The following is a 7,496-nucleotide window of genomic DNA, read 5'->3' on the forward strand; positions in this document are numbered from 1 at the left end:
GCAATTTCACACATTTTGTAAAATTTGTTTCTGCAATTTTTCGAAGTAAAATGCTTTCTTTTAAAGGTTGTTATTCGTTGACATTGACCGGGTTTTCTTTATTTTTTCCTCAGACTTTCCTGCTATGGCGAGGACTCCCATGGACTCATATGGCCATGGAGATCAGATAGATTCTCATGGACAACAGATGCCAGCTTACATGAAGAAGAATCTGAAACACCGCGCTTGTATGGTTTCCTGGCTTTAATGATTGATAGGTAACGATAGCGATTTAGTTAACACAAATTTAGAGTTCAAATTTCTAAGTCTTTGAGTTCCATAGAATGATTGAAGTCCAAGTTTTCAAAACAAAAATTCGTTCTCAAGCAGGCGAAGGACGGTGAAATTTTCCATAGGGAAATTGTTTTGATATCCTGTAAAATTCAAAGAATTGACTCTAAAAGAACTATATGGCAATCTGTCTGTAGATTTTCAGTCCAATATTTAAGTCTTTGAGTTGCCAAGAATGATCGACGTCCAATTTCTCAAAACAAAAATCTCAAGCAGGTTGGTCGACGACAAAATTTTCAACATGAAGATTGTTTTGATGTTTTCTCAATTTCTCTGACAATAAAAGAAATATACGACAATCTGTTAGGAAAATTTACTTGTCGAATTTAGGACCAAAAGGAATGTTCTTGTTATCACTGCAATGTATAGGAATATTTTGAATTTCGCCATCTATTTACTGAAAACATTCTACGTCAAATTATACACAAATTAGGTATTCTACACAGTTTTAAAATTATCATATTGGTATAGGTACGTTTAAAACGCTCAAAAGTTAATTTCACATAATTTTTTTGACGTAATTTTGTTCGGACATTTGTATTGGTTTTGAACGCGGGTGTCCAGTTTAATTTGCATTTTATGTATTCAAAACTTTACACGATTGTCTTTTTGTTCTAATGTGATTTCGGTTTTATAGCCGTTCGTCGATCGCTAATTTCTTCGAGCAATTTATCATTACTCACCAAAACAATCAAATTACGTTGATTTTTCTTGGCAACTCGGTTCTGAATGTACGTTTAAGTTTGTTTCACAAGTCTTGTAATTATGTTAGGTTAGAAAAAAGATAGCAAAAAATTCCAAATCTTAGCTATTTTCCACTAGAATTTAATACCAAGAGCAAGCTTATAGTCCGATCGATAACCTACTTATTGCAAACTTGTAAAAACAAAAAAAATACTGATTTATTCCGCAAGAGTCTTCTATTGATGTATTTTGTTAATAACTGTTCTGCTTAATTTGTTTTCACTTTCATCGCTTTTTGTAAGTTTTATATTTAGTTAAAACTGAGTTATTTCTTGCAATGATGTGTTTGATATTTTTCAAGTATTCTTTGTAATTATAAAAACGTTTTGTACACTTAGTTGTAAATTAAGTCTTCAACTTGTAATATCACTTAGAGTTTAAATACTTTAATAATAAAGTTGAAATAAACAAAAGACAATGTAGTCAATAAATGAGTCTTGCTTTATTAAGAGAGTAACAAAAAAATATTGCGCTTTTAAAAGGGGCCTGGAAACTAGTCGGAATGTAGGCTATCTCTTTTACTATTTTTTGACTATGTAGGGTTGCCGACGCGGGAAATTTTCTGCACTTTTAAACAGGGTCTAGTAAGAGGCCAAAATAAATGCCGTATTTTAACGGGTAAAATCTCTGCGCAAATTGCACAAATTTTTCCCGCCAAAAGACTTAGTTTATTTTTGACTCATTACCTGACTCCACTCAAAAGCTCAGACCTTTTTCCCGCCAAAAGACTTAGAATATTTTCCCCTCAAAACCAAAATCAGCAAATAAACAGGATCCGATCTTTTTCCCGCCAAAAGACCTAGAATATTTTTTGCTCCAAACCAAAATCCGCGAGAGAACACATTTACTTTTCTGGCCAAAAAATCTTCGACGTTTTAACGCACAGTTTTGCCCCTTTTAAAAGCGCATGTAAATTTACAGCAATATAAAAAAATATCCAACGAGCTTTCACGCTTTTTATTCGACCAACAACAACAACGATTCTGCATAGAAAACATTCGACTCTTAGCAAGAGCTTGCGGCTTCTTATACTTTGTCTTCAACTGATCCAAGTCTTTAATAACGTGGACATCATCTTTCACTCCTGCAAAGAAAGAAAATCAAGATATTAGCGCAGTTGAAACGGTTCAGATCAAACAAACTCAGAGCTTTAACAAACTTAACTATATAACGACTCATGAAATATCAGCCGAATATATTCTGCTAATGAATGCCGGTGCGAGCGCACAGCTTATCTCAGACAACTTTCAAGATTTGTTTTTTCAGAAATATAAATCTTTAAAGCAAACGTCAGTACAAGTTTCAGATATAAAACGACAATTTTAAAGTTTACAAACGTGTTTCGGCAGAAACGTCTGCCTTCGTCAGTGCAAATTTTACAGAACATGCAAATTAAATCTAAATAAGTGATACATGCTAATGAATACGTATTCATAATAGAAAAAGCGTGCGGACTACAAAGACAGGATTAAATGGACGAGTCGAAGTTGCTGATTAAGCTAAAAAAGGGACGGGTTTTCCCACGGGATGTGCAAAGCTTTCTGCCGAAACATGTTTGTAAAATTTAAACTTGTCGTTTTATATCTTTAACTTGTTTGGACTTTTCTACTGTCCCGACCTTTTGGAAACGTCAGTACGTAGTAATGTAGAAGACTCGCAATGAACGAGTTTCTCCCCATACAATTGCCTCGAAGCTTGATATTTAAATCCAGACTGAAAATTCGCCTTTGTGACAACACTGACTGGCTAATATTCTGTTCACACTAAAACCTAAACTGTTGAAAGCTTATTTAGTTAAACAGATCGTAGAGAAAAATCATAGTCTGGTCATGCGATTCGTAATCAAAGATCAGCAGGAAGAATGTAATTCTTTCCACGTAAACGTGATACGACAAAAATCAGTTGTTCGATAGATCTTTGTCCAAATTCTTCTAACGGAGAAAACGGTTAACATCGTTTAAATTGAATTTTGCGAAAATCAGGCTTGTTTTCACGTCGACACGGTACTCGCGCAAAACACTTCGGTCCAGGAAAAAAATTGAAATCAATAACTAAACATGTTCAAAGTTTTATTAAACTTACCATAACAGACATCTTTTTTGTCACAGTCTAGCAAAGCGACAATGGATGCTGATCAGCGATCACTTCACCTTGGAACTGCAGAAATAACAAACCAAGGGTCAAGAACATTAAACTTGCAGACGCTTCTTTTTAATTATTGCTGTTCTTAATTCGTTAATGAAGTTGCAACTTCCCCTTTTGATGTTAACTAGATATAGTGAAAAAAGGCTGTCATCACAGACTGCATATCATGAAACTTTTGGGGGATTTTTTTATGCGATCTTTAAGTTTTTTTTTTCTTTTGGCGGTCTAAAAAATGGGGAAAAATCTGGGATTTTTGACGTAATTAGGGTAGGAAAATAGATCCGCAATACGTACATACGTGGTTTCTGCGAAATATTCCATACGTGAGTTACTTTATTGGTATATTTGTACAAACAGCAGATTTAATTAAAACAAAAAAACAACAGCAACACCACCACCACCAACAAAATCAAATGAGAAAGGCCAAGTTAAAGCCATTCAAGGTCAGACAACCCTTTCAATTAAGAATTGAGAATCGCTACTTTCTTCTTTTTCGGCTAAACGTATTTTGGATCCAAATTCCCAAAACGCAAAAAAATATGAGGAAGTGTCATATGCATTACTCTTATCCTTCAACGGAGTAGTTGTGTCGTGTTTTGGGACAAGAAGCTTTACTGTTACAGAGCTTCTTTCTTCTTTGGCCGGTATAAAAATTGCTGAGTAACTTGAGATGGCCATGGACAGGCATACCTCCCTGTTTGAGAGGCGATGCTTCCAGTCACTTTTACGCTGCAGAAGTTGTCGTTAAATGCTGATCTATAACTGTATCTCTCTCTAAATATGTATTACGATACGATCGCGAACTGATGCTCACTTTTTCCTTGCCACTTTCAGCCTCGCAGAAATGCAGTCCAATCCACTCGAATCTTCAGTTTGTCTCTCTGGGTAACAATCCTACAAAAAGAGAAAGAGTTTAAACTCGCACACCGCGAACTAACGAAGAAATCTGGAGTCCTGAGATGAAGGGAAAGTTTAAAACTGAGAACGAGTACAAAGGGAGTAGCTTTAAAGAATGTTTACAAACTGACAAAAGCGCTTACAATCATTACTTCAACGATCGAACCTTGAATTAGCTAATAAACGTATGTACATTTGCTGGGCAATAACAAACTGAGACGCCCGACAAAGTGCTAAACGAATCATTTATCACGTGCACACCATTCCTGTTCATGGATTAATTTATGGCTCGACAATCCGTCTTAAAGAAGCTGTCAATCGGCGCATTCAACTGAGAAAATTAAAAATTTCAGACTTTTCAGTTTACAGATTAAAAAGAAAATATTTATTTGTGTATTAAGACCGCAAAATTGATAAGACATACTCAGAATCGATGAACCAGTTGCCCTTATAATTACCGTTAATAAATTGGACTTCACAGTCAACTAAACGTCTTCCATTGTGCGTGATTGAGCGCAAAGTTCAGAAATGTTGCTTGCAATAGAGCAGACGAAAAACAGCGATCATTAACCCAAAATAATTACGTAATAAATGGTTTCTCCAATATTTAGTGTATCTACCTGACAACAGTTCACGAACAGTTCACGAAAAATCTGACAACCTTCAGAATTAACCACGTGCACCTTACCTTCGAATTCCATTTAGGGTTGAATATGTCCTGTTTTGGTCAAAACATTGAATCTCTGGCCACTGCAAATCTACATGTCCTCTTGTGTTGTTTCTGGTTTGGTTTTACCAGCTTAGTGCAGCAAATGTTTCCCGTTCTGTGTACAAAAATCAATCGTACAACAACCAACGGAGGTGTCGGCAAACCGAACCGCGAAGAATAATTACCAGTATCAGCACCTTGGGCTACTGGAAAAATTTGCAATTTAGATTTGCAGCTAACGCAACTTTCGCGCCATAAACAATCTGCGAAGTTTGAAGACTGCCCAATACAGACATATTTTGTAAATAACTATTTGTTTAAGTTCTTAGGTTTTAAACGAGAGAGAAATGTTTTAGTATCTTACTGAAAATATTATCAACATAATGCGCATTTTTTTTTAAATGCTTTGTAACTCTGCAACATCGCGCACAGCCATCGACGCAAAATATCAAAATTACGCACTGGAACATTGAACTGTTACCATTTCTTGCCTCCCGGCTTTTTAATAATTAAAAAAATGCGACAATTTGTTTCCTTTTTCCCGCTTTTCTTTCCCGAAAGCAATGGTACTAAACAGTTGATGTTACTTCTTGTTAGATTCTTAACCTGCCTACCGTCGCCGTTTTGGTTGCAAATTGTGAGCATCTGCTTGTAGCGTCAGCAATGTTAGTTGAAATTTACCTTATCCCGTGGACAGATAGCGTAACGTGTGGATAGATAGCGTAAAGTGTGGATAGATAGCGTGACGTGTGGACAGATAGTGTGCGGCATCGTGGCAAGGCTGCAAAAGCAGGAATCCCACAGCCATTCACACGCACCGCGCTTCAATCATAAAGGGATGCCTGTGGAAGACACAGGTACGAAGTGTTGGGGAGTGTGGCCATGTTGAATGACTGGTGCGCACATATATAAATTAGCCTTGCCGCGGATATAAATTTGCTGCGCGCGTATCAAATTTGCTCATGCTTATATATAAATTTTCTTCGCCCATATTTTCCTTGCTGCGCACAAATTTGCTGCACGCATACTAAATTTGCTGCGCGCAGATATAAATTTGCTTCGCTCATATTGTATTTGCTGCGTGCAAATTAAACTTACTTCGCCCATGTTGTATTTGCTGCGCGCACATTAAATTTGCTGCACGCATGTCTTGGTGAGGTCATGGATAGCAGATTACTCTCCATGGTAAGGTGTCCTTTTTAACCCTTTGAATACCAAACTTTTGCCAAAAAATACCGTTTTTAACCGTTTAGTCAGGTTTTTTAGCTGCCACGACGCTAAATAAGCCTAAGTTATGCTGAAAAAAGCTTTTTTTTGGCTAAAAGGAGAGCTTTTTCGAGGATTAGGTACAAAATTGAGCAAAACTTCAATTACGGGCATGCGCATAAGCCAAAATTTGGACTTGTATGTTCTTTCTGGCTGCAGTGAAAAGTTGGATGTTAATTACGGGCGAAGCCTAGAAATGGACCTTGATCAATCATAGGCGTTGTGGACCATTTTACTACCGTTTTTGCACCAAAACTGATAACCTTGTTTTTCGATTTGCGACGTCGGAATGTCGTCGATATCTAAACCTGACCATTGTGCGGAAAGGGCTAGCCTAGCACTACTATCTGCTTATCAAGAATATCTGATGACATTTAAATTGATGACGTCACAAGTGGTACCAAGAGCACGATCATTAATTACGCATATATGCGTAGTTGGTATTCAAAGGGTTAACAGGAAGAAAAATTTGCCGGGAAACAGGAGAAGGTGCTCTCCTTACATACTTCCGTCCTCGCAAATCAAGGAGTATACTGAGTGAGGAGAGCGATTCTAATTAACCTCTACCGTGGAAACCAAAAGGCATCAAATCTTAGTGTGAAGTTTCAGATAATGAATTTTCTGTTAATTCCAGGATGGCGGTCACGGCAAAGAACCAGACGAAGTTTAATGGGAAAATGAGGCCGAGTATTAATCTCCATTTACTTGTTTTTATGCTCAGACACTATGTACCATGGCAATTTTTTTTTTTGAAAAAAAAATAGACTGCCCCGAAGGGAGGATGTTCGCGTTAATTGTTACTGCCTATCCTTAAGCACGGTTGATACGTCGCATTTCTGTCGTGTCGAATTCAATTCAACGAATTATATTCGACAGAAATTCGACGTCTGAATCGGCTGCCGCACGTTCGACTGGGCTTGTCGCATTATCCGGCAGAGATGCGACACCGATTTAAACGTCGAATTTCTGCTGTGTTGAATCTAATTCATACATTATGTTAATGTTTGAGCATGCGTAAATTTGGTCCCGCCAAAGAGAAAGAAGAAACTTGGCCATTCTCGTCCCAACGCAACCTGAAAATATTGCAAAACGAAATGCTGCATTGTCAGCCTTCTCCTTCTCTTTCGATTGGTAGACAATTTTTCGCAAAATTTAAGTCCTTCGTCCCTCAGTATCTCCGTCCGCCATATTGAATACTTTACGTTTAACATTTTCCGCTGACCGACATACCCGACAGTATTAATTCTGAATTAAATTCGACACAAGTGCGACGTATTAATCTACAGTCGCATTTCTGCCGCACTTAATTGAATTGAATTCGACACGCAGAAATGCGACGTATGAACCGGGCCTTACTGCGCACACAAACTCACATGCCACGTCGTTCATGAGAGCGCGCGTTAAG

At 37.4% G+C, this 7,496-nt stretch overlaps 1 long non-coding RNA gene across 1 annotated transcript; it reads right to left on the reverse strand.

The window, feature by feature from the left end:
- Window positions 1-1,497: 1,497 nt before the first annotated feature.
- Window positions 1,498-4,984, reverse strand: LOC145464204 (uncharacterized). The gene is made up of 4 exons (XR_014041406.1): window positions 4,805-4,984; window positions 4,034-4,113; window positions 3,157-3,231; window positions 1,498-2,158 (listed from the first exon to the last, which is right to left on the reverse strand). It is a non-coding gene; the product is annotated as an uncharacterized LOC145464204 (long non-coding RNA).
- Between the last annotated feature and the right edge of the window lie 2,512 nt (window positions 4,985-7,496).

This window comes from Orbicella franksi, chromosome 12 (assembly GCF_964199315.1).
Source record: "Orbicella franksi chromosome 12, jaOrbFran1.1, whole genome shotgun sequence".
NCBI lineage: Eukaryota > Metazoa > Cnidaria > Anthozoa > Scleractinia > Merulinidae > Orbicella > Orbicella franksi.